At 47.8% G+C, this 20,689-nt stretch overlaps 1 long non-coding RNA gene and 1 pseudogene across 2 annotated transcripts in view; one reads left to right on the plus strand and one right to left on the minus strand.

The window, feature by feature from the left end:
• The window catches only part of LOC139361149 (uncharacterized), a 45,973-nt gene that overhangs the window by 24,513 nt on the left and 771 nt on the right, over nt 1–20,689 (minus strand). For both annotated transcript variants that reach the window (XR_011618682.1, XR_011618680.1), the window contains one exon: nt 19,903–20,051. This is a non-coding gene — a long non-coding RNA (uncharacterized lncRNA). The remainder of the gene's footprint in view (nt 1–19,902; nt 20,052–20,689) is intronic.
• LOC139361145 (small EDRK-rich factor 2-like) lies at nt 20,104–20,419 on the plus strand (annotated as a pseudogene).

Consider the following 20,689-nt stretch of genomic DNA (forward strand, 5'->3'; position numbering starts at 1 on the left):
GGGGCGCCCCGACCAGGTACTGGGGGATTCAGAAGGGAAGGGCGCCCCGACCAGGTTCTGGGGCCTCAGAGGGGAGTGATGCCCCGATCACTTGCTGGGGGCTTCAGAGGGGAAGGCCACCCTGACCTCGTGCTGGGACTTCAGATGAGAAGGCGCCCCGATCGGGGCCTTGGGGCGGCAAGACAAGCCCAGGGTTCCGTCGTCACTTTTCACTCCCTACTTCCGAATCTCGTCCTGAAGTTGCAGCCAGTCCAGGTATTCATTTACCCATAAAATTATGTATCTGTGAGTAACACAAGTCACTAATCCACACAGATCTGAGTCCACAGATACCTCCCAGAGATGCCACCATCCCTTCTGGTAGAAGAGCAGCCCAGGGGCCCACGCTGCTAGGAAGGGAGACTATCTCCAGCCTGACGCTGCAGAGTCCTCAACACAAAGTCTACCTTTGGGAACATGCCGTCTCCTACAGAAGCAACTAGGGGCATGTAGGGTTTTTTAAAATCTTTTTTTTCTTAAGACAGAGTCTCCCTTTGTCACCCAGGCTGAAGTGCAGTGGCTCAATCTCGGCTTGTTGCAACCTCTGCCTCTCGAGTTCAAGTGATTCTTCTGCCTCGGCCTCCCGAGTAGCTGGGATTACAGGCGCCTGTCACCACGCCCGACTAATTTTTTATATTTTTAAGTACAGATGGGATTTCACCTTGTTGGTCAGGCTAGTCTTGAACACCTCACCTGACCAGCAGTGAGGGTGAAAGGGGCGCCATGTGAGTACCCCTGAAAACACACACAAGCCTGGCTGCTTAAAAGGAATGAATATAGCTCAACACTCCTATGTGAACATTGATGTGTCTACTGCCTTACAGAATCCTCCTAGATGAGCTTCTTCCTTGGAGCCTTTTCTCACCTACACTGCCTACAGGTGTCCACTGGGCTCCCTGGGCAGTATCGTGTCTTTGTTTAGAATATCACAGTATTTGGAGGCCTGTTTAATCCCAAGTCAGAGCCTTATCATAACTCAGACACCATCCCTCAGGGCTTGTGGGCCACCTTCGGCTAATGCAGGCTGCTCCACAGTGCCCTGCAGATGGACTTGGTGCATCCACACGATTTTAAGATTTGGGGCTGCCGTTTTCTGCAGTCACAGATGCGGACTTACAGATTCATCATGACTGAAGGCAGCACGTGTTTTTATGTTCCTTCTGTAATGGTAATAATCATGGCAACATTTCCTCGATCCTTAAAAAAGCCTCCTAACAGCAGTTGCATTCCACCCCCTTCCTTAAAATTAATAGAATTTACCAAACTAGGTGAAATCAGTCTTCATGAGAAAGTGAGAAATCAGTGTTCACACAATGGCATAGTAGCTGGGCATAGAGTGTACGTCAACATCCCAAACTAAGCACCCATCACAGTTATTCCCAACTCGCAGGAAAGCTAGAAAAATTAGAAGGCTTAAAACATACTTATAAATGAAAACAACAAGAAACCAATGTTTCTGAGGAGCATTTGTTAGCCCAGCAAGGAAAGCCATTAACCAGTGCTGATTATATTGCATTTGATTACAGCAGCCAAAGACGTGTCCAGAGGAAGAGAGTTTTAAAGATTAGTCTTTCGGTAAGAATGCTTGCTTAACAAGTTCACACTACTGGGCTACACCAATCGTCAATTATAAAGCAAGGCAAACGAGTGTGAGTCATTTTCCTTAATCCTTAATGCGTCAAAAATTACCACATTGGCCAAGCTGGTCTCCAACTCCTGATCTCAGGTGATCCGCCCGCCCCGGCCTCCCAAAGCGCTGGGATTACAGGCATGAGCCACCACGCCTGGCTGAGAAGTGTTTGACAGAGGCTGAGGGGAGGCTCCTGTCCCTTTCTGGGACATCCACATCACACCCAGTTTCCCATATCGACTATGACACTTGAAGCATCACAGCAAGGGCAGCTGCATCCCCGCAGTTCTCTGCACTAATGCCACAGTTGCGTGAGCAGCCACAGCCCTGGAGCTGCCACTCAGCCTTATCGTGCTGGAACAAGCACAGCAGAAACTACCAAGCCCCCAAAAGAGGGAGGAGTGGGGACCCAGGGGAGTGAACCAGGAAGGAGGAATGCGGCTCAGGAGAGTAGGGAGGCGTGGAGGCCCAGGGCAGTGAACCAGGAGGGAGGCGTGGGGGCCCAGGGCAGTGAACCAGGAGGGAGGCGTGGGGGCCCAGGGCAGTGAACCAGGAGGGAGGCGTGGGGACACAGGGCAGTGAACCAGGAGGGAGGAGGGTGGAGTTCGACCCAGGGAGTGAACCAGGAGGGAGGAATGTGGTCCAGGAAGTGAACCAGGAGGGAGGAGTGTGGTCCGGGGAGTGAACCAGGAGGGAGGAGTGTGGTCCAGGGAGTGAACCAGGAGGGAGGTGTGTGGTCCAGGGAGTGAACCAGGAGGGAGGTGTGTGGTCCAGGGGAGTGAGCCAGGAAGGAGGAGGGAGGAATGAGGTCTGGGGAATGAACCACGAGGGAGGAGTACAGTCTATGGGAGTAGGGAGGAGTATGATCCAGGGGAGTGAACAAGGAGCCTCTAGGGGTAGCAAGTTCACACACCACAAATACCTCCCAATCCATCCGCGTGCAGGGAGGGGACGGAAACCAGGCAGGACCTGCAGCGCTTTCTCCTCGCAGAAGAGGAGTGAGGATACCAGCTTATGCATGAAATCAGAGCTAAAGTTATACCACGGTGGGGAGACGATTCACAGCCCAAATGGGTGCAAAAAGAAACCAATCATACAAGATCAGTGGATGGAACGGGATCAGAAATTTAAGCCTGTAACAAGCTTTCAGAAAAAACTTCACTTGATCTGCAAGATGACTGCAGCTCTGCTTGATCATTTCTGGAAGTGTCTAACTCGCGATGAGCCATCTCAGAGCCGTTCAAGAGGAGTAACAAAATCAAAACGCCAAGGCATGCTCCGTATTTTACATAGCCTGCAACAGTATGGAAATGAGCAGCCGTGCCAGAGCTTTCAAGTTTGTTTGAAGTAAATTCCAGCATGAGGGCAGCATCTTCCTGGCTGAAGCAATGAGGTGGGCTCCTGCTCACCGCATGGGAGACCAGATTTCAGCTAAGCTGCTGTCAAGGGTCTCCAAACCACGATCCCCGACCGAGCCTTGGCCAGGGAACCAGAAGTGATTTTTACACTTTGAAGTTTTCACAAAAGAAATATATGCAGAGACTTCTGTGGCCCTCAAAGCATAACACGTTGCCTACCCTGCCCTTTACAGGAGCTTCTAGTTTTGGAGTCAGTTACAAAGTGTTTCTATAAAATAATGTCACTGATTTTCAAGCATGCCAGGAAAAGTCACACTTCTCAACAACCCTCAATGGAGATGCACCATCCTGTGTTTCACACAGATTTTAGATTTTTAAAAGCCAAAATAAGGGAGGTAATTCAGCTAAGTATTATAGTAACACAATTTGAGCTACTTAATGATGTGTGACAACAGAATAATTGGCATTCCTGTGAGGCAATAAACTAGCTCAAACACAAAATAACAAATCAAAGCATATTTTGGCCTCTCAAAGTGATCAGTGAAATTGGAAATAACATTCACTTAAATGACATTTTAAAAAAAAAAGCAAAAACAAAACAAATACTACTACACCATCACTCCTTAAATTTATTTAACTACTGCTGCCAAATAAAATGGAGAGACTTCTTACTGCAGGGTAATAATCGGCCATCGTCACCATGAAATAGACCGCTGTGCAGGCTCAGGCCCTCCAGCCCACAAAGGCAGGGGGAGGGAGGAGAAACGATGGCCAGAAAGAAAGGGACAGGGCAACCATGACCTACTCAGCAATTGTACCCTCCCACCTTTCTTCTGGACTTACAATTTTGGAGCCATCTGGGTTTACCTTCCTATGTCCATAAGTCAGCAAGTTCTCGAAGCCAGAAATCTACAATGTTTCTGGCAGCCAAGTCCTCACGGCCTTCCCCCATGTTTTAGGGCCCCATCAGCTCACCCCTGGATAGTATCAATGGCCTCAAATCTCCAGTCAACCTTGCACTCCACAGACTGAAGTATGCCAAGAGCCACTCGAGACTGCCACTGCCCTGATCAAAGGCTTTCAGAGACAGTTGCCAGCACCGCACAAATCCATGTGGCTTCACCAGGCGCAAAGCGGCTCCAGCATTCCATCCAGTCTGTCGCTGCTACCATAGCTGTGAGTCTAGGATGTGTCAGGAAGGGAAGGAAGACACCATGTACATCATCTCATTTAAGCTTCAGTGTCACAAGGTGGATTTTGTCGTGCCCATTTTATGGATCACGAAAGTTTTAAGGAGGGCAAGCACAGGGCCCTGCTGACACAAGAGCAAGACCCGCAGAGGCCTGGGCATGACCCCCGCCCCACGCTCCCTGGGTCCTGATGTCCACTTCTCCCCCGTGGGAGCCTGATCCTGGGTCTGTCTGAATTGCTACCATTCCTCAGACACGACTCACGTCTGTCCACCTCCTCTCCTTTATCTGTTTCCCGCAGCCCAGAGGCGTGTGTGCTCTTCCATCCAGACAGACATCACACTTCAGCACCTGCACCTGACACCACTCAGCCAAAAGCTTCTCTCAAACCTCCCCCCACACCTGCCGGTCACACAGGTCTGCACCCATCACCTTTCTCACACAAATTCTCATGTATTCCTGTGTAGCACCATCCAACTGATAATAGTCTGAGAGGAGGAAGCTTTGTAGATAAGTCCACATTCTACTTTGCTCCCAGCCCTCCGTCTTGCATGAGGCAACCGATTAACAGCAAATTCATTTCAGCACAACGTTTCCATTTGAAGGAACGCAGAGCATAGAGTTCTGGTCATAATTAAAAGCTTGTTTCATTCGTCATTTGAAATTCCATGTACTGCTGCAACAGCAGCACCCCCTCCTCGCCAGGCTCTGCCCTAAGGACATCTTTCTTCCAGCGCACGACTCCCATCAGAACCCCGGCAGCGAGAACCCCGCAGGTTTCCCAGCGCCTCGGGCTGCGGCTTCCACGCTGGGCCGGCACTGAAAGGACGGGAATGGTGCCCCCAACAACTACAGGATCCAAAGCTGGCCGACTGCTCTGTAGAATGGAGACATGTTAGTAATCCCTAATATTTCCACTGACAGGCTGCTCAGGTAAACTGGGAAAAATCCACAAAATAGAAAGAACCCATGGGGAGGAGCATTTCTCTCTCCAACCTGGCAGCAAACGGTGACTATGCACACGACCTTTTCGGGATAACCATCGACTGCATCTCAGGTCAGCAACAGCCCCGCTGAGGGCCAAAAAACCAGCTCCCCCTGGCCCTCACTTCCTAAGGGTCAGCCCTCCCAGGCCGCCTCTCCTGGAAGATCAGCTCTGACGCACCCACGACGGTCAGGAACCGGCTCTGGGACTCATTTCCCTGGCTCCTGCCCACCGCCCTCTCTCTTCTTCCTCCTCCATCTCCGTCTTCGCTCCCATCCTCCCTCCCCCTTTCACTTCCCTTCTCTCCTTTCCTCTCCCTCCCACATTTCCTTTCAGCCCTCACCTTCCTCACTGCACTTCCCCATCCAACTCTTCCTCACTGCACTTCCCCATCCAACTCAGCTGACGCATTCTCAGGTCAGTAGAGGGTTTTCTTTCACTCTGTTTTTATTGCAATGATCATTCTTAATGAACAGAAACCTATTTCGGACCATGTGGATGCCACCTCATGACCAACCGCTCCCCCGTGGCTCCGTGTCCACTCCAGTGTCCTCACGGCGCAGGTGCCCAGGAGTATGGCTGTGACCAGGGGTAGCAACATGGGACATGAGAGAGGTATCCCAGCCAAGAGGCCCTGCCAAGCCTCCCCAGCAAACCGGAGCAAGGCCCAGGGCGGTAGGGAGAGCGCCGTGCTCATGCTGTAGGCAGTTCAGCTTCCGCAAACTGTCCGTCGACTGCAAATTACTTTGTTTCCATGGTTACAAAAGAACCATAAGCATCCTGAAATATGTTCTTGGTTTCATGTTTGCGAAATCTAAGCAACATTATAAGAAAAATCACTGAATTCTGCCCGAGGCTCTAGGGGTGTTTTCCTCTCTGAAAGGAGCCCCTTCCGGGACTTGGGATTGAGTGACAGCCTTCAAAATCACGGTTCTCCTGGTGGTAACAGGGAAATCCTCAGCCCGCCAGCAGCTGGGGCCCTCGAAGCCCTACGGCTCCACACACCAGTGTTCTGAGGATCGCACGTGTGCAGATAGCAAAGCTTGCTGCACACACGCCAGGTGCTAACAAGCCCCAAACGTCTCATTCATACTTGCTGACCACATCTCTTCTCTCAGCCTCCACGGCGTTTCACACTCTGCCTTTATATAGAGATGAACCGTACATTCTGAGCGCCACAAAGATTCAACTCCCGGGCAGAGGGGTGCATCTTTCCACCACGGGATCCTCACTCCAGCCGGCACAGGATTTCCAGAGTGGGCGAGTCTAATGTTGATGACACTTTCTCAATATTCCCTTCACACCCCTCCAAAAACAAGAGTGTTGCCAGCTTCTTACCGAGGTTGTAATGAAGAAAATCTCTCTCTCTTATTTGTCACTTTTCAACGTAATACCTGTGAAGAATGTGACTCTACATGTACACTGTAAGCACCCACACCGTGAACATTCTGCTCTCCCGTGACTGTATTCACAGGTCACAAGGACAAAACTTCTTCATAGTAGCCAATATATATATATATTTTTAACATGACTTCCACATCTGAAAGTCACAGATGTGGCTTTTGCTTCTTAAAAAGATTCAAATGATACACAAACCAGGTTTAAGAAACACGTTGGTCCAGGTGGGAAAATGACCCCTCAGTCTCCCTCCCCTCAAAGACCAGGGCAGCCAGGAAACTGCGCTCTCCGGTCAATGACAGCCAGCAGGATTCCCTAAATAAGCAGCCGGAAGATTCCCATCTCACAGAGCGCGCCTTTCAAGACTCAAGATGTCCCCGCGCTCCCTAAATGTCCTACAAAGAACAGACTACCCAACTGAGGACTGAGGCAATAAAGAAACATGTTTTTGGCCAGGTGCGGCGGCTCACGCTTGTAATCTCAGCATTTTGGGAGGGCGAGGCAGGTGGATCACAAGGTCAGGAGATCGAGACCATCCTGGCTAACATGGTGAAACCCCCGCCTCTACCAAAAATAAAAAAATTAGCCAGGCGTGGTCACGGGCACCTGTAGTCCCCAGCTGCTCAGGAGGCTGAGGCAGGAGAATGGCGTGAAACTGGGAGGCAGAGTTTGCAGTGAGCCGAGATCGTGCCACTGCACTCCAGCCTGGGCGACAGAGCAAGACTCTGTCTCAAAAAATTAAAATAAATAAAATTTAAAATGTTTTCAGCAAATAGCATCATCGACCCCCAAATGAGAGGTACCGTTTTCATTCTAGGAGGGAAACACTACAAAGCACGTACGTTTTAGCCCCGTAAGTGAATTCTTCGGGCGTTCCTGTGTCCGCTATCAAATGCAGCACATCACCTCAAAAGGCAAAGTTCTATAAGTCACATCCAAGGAGGGGAAAAATCATTCTAAGTTTTAGTAATCCAGTAAGAACCTGATCCAGAGAAGTCTACTTGTTCCAGACTCTAAACAGCAATATATTGCTACAATGTAATGAAAACAAAGGGATGATTAAGAAGATTTCAATGCTAATAAAAGACAAAAACGTAATTGGATTTATTCTACTCTAGACAGAGCAGCCGGGCAGTTCACCCATACGTTATTATCGTTGGTGTTTTTCAGGCAGCGTCCAAACTGTCAACAAGGCTTGACAGCAAGGGCGTGATCTCCACTCACTGCAAGGTCCGCCTCCCAGGCTCAAGCCATTCTCTTCAGCCTCTGGAGTAGCCGGGACAACAGGTGTGCAGTCATCACGCCCAGCTAATTTGTGTGTTTTCAGTAGAAGTGGGATTTCACCAGGTTGCCCAGGCTTGTTTCCTGGGTCTCAAGCTCCCAGGCTCAAGCAATCCACCCACCTCGGCCTCCCAAAGCGCTGGGATTACAGGCGTGAGCCATCACGCCTGGCCCTTTTTTTTTCTTTTCTTTTTAAGTGATTAATGTGCTTCAGAGTCTTGTCGGCATTTTTTTTTTTTTTTTTTTTAAGAAGTAGTAAATTCTGTAAGGGAAAGAAACCATTAACACGTTTTACACTTCTCAAAACTGAAATGCTAAGAATAAATGTATTTTATTCACAGAAGTAGCATTCTTAAAGTTCTGTAAAAGTGGTACCATGGACACCACCACATCACAGACGAGCGTGGCAGGACTGCTCAGATTCAGAACACATTCTCAACAGTCCTCCTGCCCCTTTCCTCAATGGGAACACTTTATTCGGTCTTTTATTCAAATTAAGTATCTTGCAAGGGAGTTGAAGAAAACTGCATGGCACATTTTAAAACTTCAATGCTTTTCTCAATGTTCACCACGTTCTGATGCATTTTACTGACTACACGGCCAATAAGCCTAAAGCTTTTTGCATCGATAAAGACAATGCTCCTTGTAGCAATAGGCTTTTTCTTTTCTATACAAAGATCTATAACTTAAGCTAGTAAACTGGGCATTTCACAAAGATTTTGCACAATTCCTAGCACAGATTTTAGCAAAATAAAACCGTTATCTTTCTGCAATTAAATAATCAAGCATAGGAAACTGCACAGTTAAAATAACCATTCCATTATTTTATATAAACACAAATGAGAAAGTAGAGTATGCTTTGAAAAACAGCATTTCCATATGCCAACGATGAAGCAGAAAACAGTTCCTCAGCCTCATATGACATTTGACAACCAAATATTCTGGCCCAAGCCCAGCCTGGCTAACGGAAATGAAGTAAACATGTGAGTGACCGTGGTGGGGCACTCTGATAGCCACAGTCCAGGAAAGAACAGCTAACATCTTTCTTCTTCATGGGAAAACTGAAACATGCTCTAGAGACCTTAATTCTTTAAAACACAGTCTGCCCCAGTACTAACCTTAAGCTCCCATTGATCAAGATTGCTATAACCACAGAGGTGTTTTTCCAGGCCCTCCAAAATCACGGACATGGCACATACACGACGTTTTCAAACACTCAATGCTGCCAATTTGTTAAATGTGCTGTGATACTGGAGGTCTTGTGCAGGACCAGAAGCGTCGCAGCCTGGTTACCTGTCCTGGTGTTCAATGCTTTGTATGTGCAAAACCCGCTGTTACAATTTACCGGGCTTAATGTGATTCAGTTCGTCACAGAAGAGAGCTATGACATTTACTTAATTCCACGCACAGATTCTCAGATTCACCTTCCATGAATGACTGCTCTGTCCACGAGACGAGACAGCAGAGGGAAGACCCAGGAAAGGCCCGGGAGATGCCAGGTGCTCACAAACTGGTATCCGTCTGCTGGTTTTGGCTTAAAGGAAAACAGACATAGAAGAAACTAAAAGGGCTCACTACACCTAATATCACAATGTTCTCAACTTTACCTTAGCCAAAAATAAAAGCAGAAAAGCAAAACTATTCCAGGGCATGATTCCAGTGCTAACCTGAAACATGAAATATTTAGAAAGCAGAGCTTATTGTGAGTGCAATTAATATACACATAAAACACTGGTTTCACAAAACCCAGTCTTTGCGATTGCTTTTATAGAAAGTAAAATTCTCATGAGGATCGCATACATTAACTGATTTTCAAATGAAGGGACTGGTAAACTTCAGGGCATATGATTTCTGCCACACACGAGGGGAGCAGTGAGAGAGAAGAGCTAGGATCAAGTGTGCTGAAGCTGTCCTAGGACTGAAATTCAGTTTCTGCCAAAACAAAAACACAGGAGGCTGTCAACTTCGATAGCAAGCTCTGCTTGAGAGCGTCAAGATGTTAAAGTTGCAAAGGGGCTTCTCCCTGTATGGGCACGTGTGACCCTTGCAAAAACATTGCTCAGCATCATCAAAAACCAGGAAAGAACACAAGCCTTCCACACATAAAATCCAAGGGCAGAAGGGAGCAGAGTCCAAGCTTGCTCGGCAGGACTGTTCCCGGAGGAGAACAGCACAGAGGACGTCACAGGGAGGGCAGAGCAAGCAACAGCAGCTTCTGTCTCACCGCAAGCAGGGCCTGAGCCAGGGGAGCAGTCTCCTCCAACCTGACAAGGAGGCGCGAGGAGCCACAGAGAAGTCAATTCAGGGTCCTTTACAGAAAGGGGCAACAATGAGAAAATCTGGTCTTACCCAACCCCCCCCCCCCACCTCCCACGGTAATAGCTGAACCCGCACGTGTGTCTGTCATGTTCCCCAACCCCTCTTGCAGATGCTCTTCCTTCACCCGGGTGCCTGTCTCCGTGCTGCTCCTGAGGCCACACCTGTTGCCATCCAGAAGTGACCAGGAATTCACCTTTGTCCGGGAGAAGCAAATGCAGAGTTCACACACTCCTGTACAGGTTTGCTGGACGAGAATCTAACTGCACTGTCCGATTCCAGATGTGCTGGTACCAAGGAGAACGTTCGATGTCCGGCATTTATAAACGGTATCAGTGGGTTCTCCTGGGACTCCCAGGCAGCCATACGAGGGAGGGAGATGTTGCCCTGTTACCCCCAGCCAAAGCAAGGCTGAGAGACAAACACCACAGGCCATATCACACTCGAGCACCGACTCTTGACAGTTGCTCGTTCGTGTGTTAAGAAGAGTTCGGGGTACAGGAGTCAGACAGGCCTGATCTCCAGCAGTGATCAGCAGTGACTGTCCAGAAGTCTCGTATCTAAGCCCCGACTTGCCCATCTGGCCTTCCTTCAGGAACAATGCCCACCTCACCGTGCTACCATGAACGCTAAGTCAGCACGTACATACACAACCAGATTCATTGCAATTGTGCTTTCTACAACAAGTTAATACAACCAGGCGATATCATTCAGACTGAATAACCAATATTAGAACAGAAGATCAGGCCAGGGATGGTGGCTCAGACCTGTAATCCCAGCACTTTGGGAAGCTGAGGTGGGTGGATCACTTGAGGTCAGGAGTTGGAGACTCGTTTGGCCAACATGGCAAAACCCCATCTCTACTAAAAATAAATTATCCAGACATGGTGGCACACACCCTGTAACCCCAGCTACTAGGGAGGCTGAGGCATAAGAATCGCTTGAACCTGGGAAGTAGAGGTTGCAGTGAACGACATCATACTACTGTGCTCCACCCTTCCAGCCTGGGTGACAGACCAAGATTCTAGTAAAAAAATAAAAGGTCAAGATGAAAACTGATTGCCTAGGTCCATGTTCCATATACTTCAAACATAAAGTTCATTAGCTGGTACTTGATCAAGTTGTTGATTTCTTCATTACAATCTTGTATATCCTTCTCACATGGCTCAAAATGTTTACATTTGAGCACACCTCGAGTATAACAAAAAATAAAGTGCCTATATTTCATAAATGGGCAAGTTCCAGTAAGGCTGCATCCTGCTCTAGTTAATCCTTTGACAACGTAAAGCTGAGCCATCCTGACATAGCACTGACACATGGTACAAGAATAATGACCTCCAATTAAATCGTTAGATTTAGAGAAAGAAAAAGTATCGGGACTGTAACTAGGAATAAAGGCAAAAAGAAACACGAGAAATTAGTCACGTTTAAATCAATACCCTTTCTGTGGGGCCGTAATAAAGTATACACAACAGGTGTGCAAGCTGTCATGCTAAGCTGTCACCAAGCTCTCTATGAAGGTGGTAAGAGCGTCCCAAGTCGCAGAGCCTCGTATTCCTATTTAAACCCTAAACAGCCAACACCACACTCAGCACGCAGTGAGAACTCTGAGAGCTTAGAGGAACGCATGATGGGATGAAGGGCCCCAGTCCCGCCATCACCCTGCTGCTTATTAAAAATATAAAACAAAGCCCTGCCTTCAAGGTGCTCAGATCTAACTAGTACAAGGTTTTGCTTTTAACAAGTTAACTACGACTGATGAAGACTCTCAACAGCTGTGCGAAATGTAAGGCAACCTAGTAAGAGGAACTTGGCTGAGACTAAACCCAGAGATGGTTTTTTAACCACAGAAGAGGAAAGAACTGAAGAACCTTACAGAAAGTTGACAGCAATTTCTGTTTCTCTATGGTAGAACCTGGAATTTACCTTTGAGACAGACTGCCCTTCTGTTCTGAAAAATCAGATTATTCTTGCAATCCTCCATCAGAAGTGGAATTCCTAAAGGCATGGAAAACCAAGTACTAATTTTAACCCCCCCCCCCCAAAAAAAACTACTTGTGATCTTAGATGTGAGATTTAGTATTCTCAAATTCCAAATTTGGAAATATTTTGCACAAAGTCCTTATTTTCCCTGTTTACTTGAAAGCTCTCTATTCTTTTGTCCTAAATATCTTCTTTCTCATCCTTCCAAACAGTATCTGAAGATGAACTTACATATCGTTTTCAATGTTAACAAAGAAGATACTACATTTGTCATGAACTGTTTAGATTCACAACTCTAGGAGGGACTTTGCTACATCGTGAGGAATAACACGAGTCAGTAAATACGCCACGAATAAGGAACAGTAGAAAGTGGACACATTTCCTGATGAGTGGCGATTTCTCATTGAGCTGCTGACAAAGTTATCATATGGAAAACTAGACAGTTACTATGTTAGTTCTACTTCACTTAAGTGACCGAGTCATTGTTGTTTCGGTTCCCTCTCTCGTCTGGGGATGAGACACACCTCACAAAGCTGTTTATGATTTCAGGAACACACACATCAATGAAGTGACTGTCCCTAAATCGTTGCAGAGGGTACAGTAACCTGCCAAATTTCAACTAGGTTGCAACCAACAACTGTTTTCATCCTACACTCTCCGGTGCCAGCGAGAGGGTGCATTCTTGGATCCCTGCGGGAGCCCTATTCCTGGTGCCACAGAACACACACACATTTACATTCACATAGTGTACATATATGAGGGTACACTGTAACATGTGTACCTGCATAGAGCGTACACACATCCGAATACCTAGAGTGTACATAAGTGCACTACATGCGTAGAGTGCACACACATCCAGATCCATGTAGTGTACACGCATAGAGTGTACACACATCCAAATATGTAGTGTACAAACAAGTTCACTACGTGCGTACATAGAGCATACATACATCCACATAGCAAATGTACATAGGTACGCTAACATGTATGCACATACATAACATGTACACCCACCTATATGCAAACAGTGTACACAGGTATACTATAACCTGTATGTACATGCATATGGCGTACACATGCACATTGGTGTGTACACAGGTATGCTATTTGCTATATGTATACACATGCATATAGCATACATTCTTATCCAATGCACGTAGGTGCACGACAGCATGCATACACATGCGCAGTGTACACATATGCACATGTATACAATGTACATCAATATACTAACGTATAAAGCGTATACACATATACAATTGTGTACATACATATGCAGCATGTGTATGTATTAGTGTGTACATATCCAGAAGTTTCTTCAGTGTGCATAGTATACATGCATGCTTGTGCGCACATATGTATATATACATCTGCAGAAATACTGTGCACATAACCACATGGTGTACGTACACAGGTATGTATATGGCATTAAATACGTGCATGTATGTACACACGCAGAACAGATAGGTGTCCAAGTAGTGTGCATATAACCATAGTGCCCATATGCCCATACACACATATACACATGTACATGCATGCCTGCAGCATGCACGTGTGTAAGACACATATGTAGTGTACATACCTATACATTGCACATACATGCACAGTGGAAATACAAGTAGTATGGGTTCACCACATACAAACACGTACATTTATACAATACACATATACCGAGAGCCAGAATGTGTCATGAGTATTAACACTGCGGAAACGCTTCCGGTTCTACCTAAGTGAATTTTTTTTCAAACTATAATAGAACTCATACAAAAAGGGTTTTAAGGAAATGAATAAAGCTAGTGACAAAAACAGTGAGAAGGGCACAACCACTTTCCCTCAGAGTTCTGGGCCTGACCGTGGAAGTTCAGAGGTCTCCTAATGCAGTACACATCAGAACTGACTCACGATGAAGTGCTCCTTAAAAATTAAAAATGTGTCCTCATGTTTTGGCCTTTGAGACAAAGCCTCTTAGTTAATCGAGTTCTGACTGAATGTGACTCACAGTACTCTGGCAGATTCTTCATTTTCTGGTGAGACAGACGAATGTCCCAGGGTGAGGGCAATGCCAGACTTTTCGGGGTCAGCTTTTCAAGGAGCGATGTCTGGCACAACATAATCCAACACCATAGTAGGATCCCCCACCCAGCCACTTAGACGCTTTCGGGTACTTACTCTGCTTGTTTCCCTTTCTTGAATTCAGCTGGGGGGGGAAAAAAAACCAAAAAAATCAAAACCAAAAACAAACAGCCCATGTATTTGTGTGTCTGAAAAGTTAATACATCCACATCCAACTTTCTAAATGAGACACGGCAGGTATGATGGTCACTGAACAGTGGCCACTATTGACAAAATATAAAGTCTTCTGCAAACAGGAATACAAAAGTCAAGGGAATTTACTTCACATATTAAAGCTGTCAAGGGTGCTCATGAAAAATGTACTTAGAGGTTTTCCTTTAAAGTTATTTTAGAGGATTTTTAAGTTGCAATACTTAAAAGCCTCTGGGAAAAGAAAGGATACAGGTATCTGGAAGATTTATACTAAATGATTTTCATGTCTTTTTGAAAAAGTTAAATAAGGTCAGCCTTGAAGAAATGAGTTCCACTACTCTGAGGCTGTGGATGGAATCCACAACACCAGACAATTGAATAAACAGCAAGGCTGCACACACAGGACACAGGCAGTGAGCCAGCCTGACTAGTTGTCAGGTTCTGGGTCAGTTCTACCCACTTCTGCCCAGGCCCCACTGGAGATGAAAACCTGCCCTTTAGAAGCCTTCAATCCCCACCTTCCAAAATCTAATCCTCTTCAACTGAGGCCCGAGTCCAAAAATCTACTGACATCTTAGCACCTGTTAGGCCAGCTGTCCCCCAGTCTTTTTGGCACCAGGGATGGGTTTCATGGAAGACAATTTTTCTGGGGGCTGGTTTTGAATTGCAACTGTTCCACCTCAGGTCAGGAATCAGATCCTCATAAGGAGCACCTCCGAGATCCCTCCCATGCAGTTTATGATAGGGTCCCAGGGCCGAAGGAGAACACGCGGCTTATGATAGGGCCCCCGCACCTAGGAAAACATGTGGCTTATGAGAGGGCTCCAGCGCCTAGGAGAACAGGCGGCTTAGGAGAGGGTCCCAGCGCCTAGGAGAACAGGTATTAAATGAGTTGACAAGCCAAAATCCACCCGATCTACCACTCCAAAACAAACATACACCACTGCCCAATATTAATGTGAGCCAAAAACATGGAAGTCCTGAGGGCCCACACTGACCACAGCCAGACACCACTTCTGCAAGACCAAGCATGTGCCTAGAGATCACCCGTGATGACCCAGGAGAGCAGCTTTGAGCAGAGACAAAAGTTAAGGAGAGGCACATGGGCCAGGGTGCTGGGCGTGCCCGTCTTTGTGACCTCACTGAGATTGTTGACCTCTGACCCTTGGTGTCCGTCCTATGGAGGAGGTAGCCCCCAAATCCCTGCCTCCCTTCAGCACTGACTGAGGCGGCCCTGAAATCTCCCCAGGGCTGAGACTGCTTCTAAATCCTGTGAACTGTACACCCACATAAATGAACAAAAAACAATATATCAAATATGCAGACAGGAAGAGGGAAATATGTGAATCCTTCCTTATTCAACAGGCATTTAAAAAGTAACAGGAAAATTGTGATAGTCTTTAAACAACCACCAGCTATCATGCCCTGTTGACATGTTTTAGCTAATCAGGAACATCTTTACCAAGCACATGTGCGTTCAGGAAATCAGTTGACAGGTCCCAAATAACCTCGGAGCTTGTGACCTGACCCCCACTCACGTACATCACCTCTCCAGAGGAACGTGTCCTGGACACCTTTCAAATGGTGAGGAACAGGAACAAGGGTAGCTTTCCCTCAACACCACAAAACAAGCTCGATCCCGAGGAGCCCGGAGAACAGCGATGTTTGTTTAGATGCTTTCCCACTGACCTTGTCAGAGGGAACGTTCCCATCCCACAACACCCAGTGTTTTACTCTCCCTGGGATACCAGCAGCCGTCAACCCTCAACAAGCTGGAAACACAGGCCAAGATGACAGGAGGCTTCTCTCCATTCCCTACTGAATTCGCTCAGGACACGGATGTTCCCAAACACACACGGCCCCGAGTATTCCACACCTGGAGAACATTCAAACAACAGACGCTGCAAAGACATTCCCCTAAAGAGAAACTCAGTTTCTAACTTCCCTTAGGGAAAAATATGAGACCCAGAACTTTCCGGAAAATCAAGTGTGGGAGGAAGCCACTCACCTCTGGCACTTCCTAAACCTGCCTTCCCATGCAGGGATGTCCCCGCGACAGCCCCGTCCACCCAGGACGGCACCAGGGCTCAGGCAGCCAGCACCTGGGCAGCTGGCAAAGCAACCCCAGGGTGAAAACGCCATCCCAGGCACCACTTCCCGGAGCCCCTCAGCAAGAAAAACAGAGGTGGGACAGAACCGAGGGCTGACTCGAGGCTGGGGAGCCACAGACCCACACAGCTCAATCATCAGACATGCTCTTCTGTGGACAGAGCCCAGCCCAGGGAGAGGCCAGCACAGAGACCCTCGTGCCGGCTCCACGGGCCAGCGTCCTCCAGGGCTGCAAGTTTGTGATCACAGCTTCAGAATTTGGTTCCAGAATCTTCCGGAATCAAAGACGCACCAAACTGTAAAGCTGCCAGGACAGCAGGGCCCAGGAGCAGGCTCAGGGGAGGACCACGTAGAAACCCCACACACAGCATACACGTGTGCATGCTTACTCCACACATGCCACCCCTTCACCCAATACTATACACGCAAACGCATGTATGCACTCCATAGACACCCTCAAATACACTCACCAAATATGATGCGTGTACACACTCCACACACACCCTCAAATACATGCAACACACATGAACATGCTCACTCCACCCACACCTGCTAAATACACTCACCACACACGCACAAACGTGACACACCTGCACACTCATTCCAGACATCACACCCCTCACCAAGTACACAGGCGCACACAACCCCAAGTCCAGAACCTGCAGACTCCACAAGCTTTGGTTTCCCCCACTGTTTCTCTCATCACATGAGATCCACACACAGCTGTCATTTACTGACATCTAACACCCGGGGAGGCCCTTAGACAGAACTGCAGTCACAAGTCGGCTTCATTCAGGCATTCATCACCAGCCTCCTGAAGCCACCTCCTGTCCCCACGGGGAGGGAGGCCGAGACCGGAGACGTCACTGGGCTTACAGATCCCCAGGCTGGCAACCCAGCGAAATGAGGAGGGCTCGGCCACGGCCCTGGAGGGAGACGGGTACTGGCTCAGGTATGCGGAACATGAGTCCTCATTTCCAGACAGTGTCACCTACGACAGCGTCAGGTGAAAGCCAGTGGTTTGACATTCCTGGGATAGACAGTCCTGGAATTCCAAGGGAAGCTTTTTACTCCTCCCCTCTGAACACAGGAGGTCCATGGTCCTCTCACATCTAACACTGGGAATCCGAATCGGTGACTCGTTGTCCACCTGAGGACCACCCAAGAGGATCCACACATCTGCTACAATAGCAGCACTGCACCTGGTCTGCAGGGGAGCAAAGAAAATCCAACCTTTATGACTAAAACTGCATTACCCCAACACTGGAAGCCTGCAGTGTGTATATCGTCAAGCCCCCACACATCTGCACCACCTGCAAGAGGAACACAAGCACTTAGTCCCGGGTTCTCAGGACGGCCTGCGAGGTGGATGCTGGCACCCTTCTCATCTCCCAGTGGAGAGGAGAGAAGGCCAGGGTCAGGACTGGTGTATCAGGAGGGTCGGGGTTGAAACCCCATCTGCCTCACAAAGCAGCCCTTCCCGTTCAAGTGACTTCGATCATCATCCTTAAAATGTACCAGTTACCAGCAATTCTGAGTGCGGCTCCTTGGGACGTCATAAGCAAGCATTTTGTTAGAAAGATTTTGCCAAATCTGCTTTCAAAATACTATGTTATGAAATGACTAATGAAAATTTGAGCTATGAAATATAGCATATAGTTAAATGAATCCCAAAATGACTATCGCGAAGGAAGTTTTAACTTGAAGTGAAAAATATCCTCTAAAGGACATCAGCCAGAATTATCTTCAATCATTACTGATCCCATATGCTTCATGAATTATACAGCATCATCTCAGATATGAACTTAAAATCATTAGCTGAAAGCACATTTCAGCACAACCAAAGTTCTGCTATAATAAGCAGCACAGGCGTCTCTGGAGAGGATTTTAATTGGGACTACAAACAATGCGCACGATCGTGGTAAGAGGTTTCATGCTGGCTGTTCTCCAAGGTCCGACACAGAGAAACACCACTAACCTCAAAGAAACCTGCTGCTCTGTAATGAGATGAGAGATGATGTGGACGGACTACTGTAAATATTTGAAAAGGAGAAACAATCATATCAGTTTCCCTTTACATTCTTAGAAAAAACCGATTTTTCTTTTGGGATGATTTAAAAAGAAAATGATATTTCTGGATTTTTTTTTAATTATTATTATTTTTTTACTTTTCTTTCTGAGACTGGGTCTTGGCTCTGTTGCCAAGATTGGAGTACAGTGGAGCAATCGCAGCTCACTGTAGCCTTAAGTGATCTTCCCACCTCAGCCTCCAGAGTAGCAGGAACCACAGGCACGCACCACCACACTCAGCTAATTTTTCTGTTATACAGATGGGGTCTTGCTATGTTGTCCAGGCTGGACTTCAACTCCTTGGCCTCAAGTGATCCTCCTGCCTTGACCTCCCAAAGATTTAGCCTAAGCGACCATGTCTTATCGGAAAATAGACATTAGAACAAATGCATTTCTGTACGATTTTTTACCTCTTTTCACTGGGGAAAAAGGTAACTTGCCACCAAGGGTCGGACACAAAGACGTTACTGCAGGCAAGAGCGCTGTGCATCCCGGGAACCACTACACCACGAGGTATGGCCGTGCACCCTGGACGCAGGAGTAACACACGAGGCTAGCACAGGCCGATGCTGGCCCTCTCCAGAAGTAGGCCTATCCTTCCTCCTCTCCTCAGCCCCCTCTCCCTTCAGGCCTCAGTGGCTGCTGACAGGGGAGAGGCCACAACTAGAGGAGTTTCTCAACTCCACCAGGGACAGGAGCCCCGGATGCTGGGGACTCAACTGCTGCCCTCCATGCCCACCTCCTTCTGGTCCAGACTTCTCAGGAGTCAGACGTGGCCACTTTGACCCTCTTTCCCTTCTGTGGCTCCTACAAAAACTAGTCCAGCAAGCCCAGGCTGCCTCACACTCCAGGGACACCCGGCACAGGCCCCCTCCATGTCCTTATCCAAGCTCCTGGGGCCAGAAGGGTCTTGCAATATTTCAATTTCCACTTGAGCATCCCCCGCTTGAAATTCAAAGTGCTCCGAAAAGCATTTCCTTCCAGTGTCATGAGGAAGCTCGGAATGTTTCAGGTTTCAGAGCATTTTGGAGTAGGGACTCTCAGCCTTAATTTGAACCTCTTCAAGGAAGCCACACACTGAAGCCCCCGATGTCCACCCTACACAATCCCAGCACACCCTCTGAAGTCCTCAGCAACAGATTTTCTTTCTTCAAAAATAACCACAAGTCACAAACTCACACGCAATCACAGAAGGGGGTTGTGGACACCCGCACAGACGATGAAATTTAACTGTCACATTTTTACCTGGGTAATTTAAAGTCATTCCTCGAAACACACCTGTTTTCCTGAGTTGCATTTTAAGGTGAACACACACAAATCATTTCAGGGAAACAAACGTCTCTTTGGGCTGCGTGTGGTTTCTTGACTCCCGTGAATAACTCAGCGTTCACCCTCACTTCTGGATAAGGGAGACGATGCAAAGAAATCTGTTAAAACAAAGACATGAAAACAAGTTTAAGAAGGGTCTGAAAGGGAGCCGCTGCCGTCGCCATGACCCGCGGTAACCAGCGTGAGCTCGCCCACCAGAAGAATATGAAAAAGCAGAGCGACTCAGTTAAGGGAAAGCGCCGAGATGACGGGTTTCTGCTGCCGCCCGCAAGCAGAGGGACTCGGAGATCATGCAGCAGAAGCAGAAAAAGGCAAACGAGAAGAAGGAGGAACCCAAGTAGCTTTGTGGCTTCGTGTCCAACCCTCTTGCCCTTCGCCTGTGTGCCTGGAGCCAGTCCCACCACGCTCGCGTTTCCTCCTGTAGTGCTCACAGGTCCCAGCACCGATGGCATTCCCTCTGCCCTGAGTCTGCAGCGGGTCCCTTTTGTGCTTCCTTCCCCTCAGGTAGCCTCTCTCCCCCTGGGCCACTCCCGGGGGTGAGGGGGTTACCCCTTCCCAGTGTTTTTTATTCCTGTGGGCCTCACCCCAAAGTATTAAAAGTAGCTTTGTAATTCAAAAAAAAAAAAAAAAGAAGGGTTTGAAAAGTTCCTCCTGTCCCCCTGGAGGGGAGACGAGGACGCCTGGAAAGCTCACGGGGGACAGGAGCACAGCCTCCTCAGTGTGCCATGGACGACGC

Source organism: Macaca nemestrina, assembly GCF_043159975.1.
Source record: "Macaca nemestrina isolate mMacNem1 chromosome 11 unlocalized genomic scaffold, mMacNem.hap1 SUPER_11_unloc_2, whole genome shotgun sequence".
In the NCBI taxonomy this organism is placed as follows: Eukaryota; Metazoa; Chordata; class Mammalia; order Primates; family Cercopithecidae; genus Macaca; species Macaca nemestrina.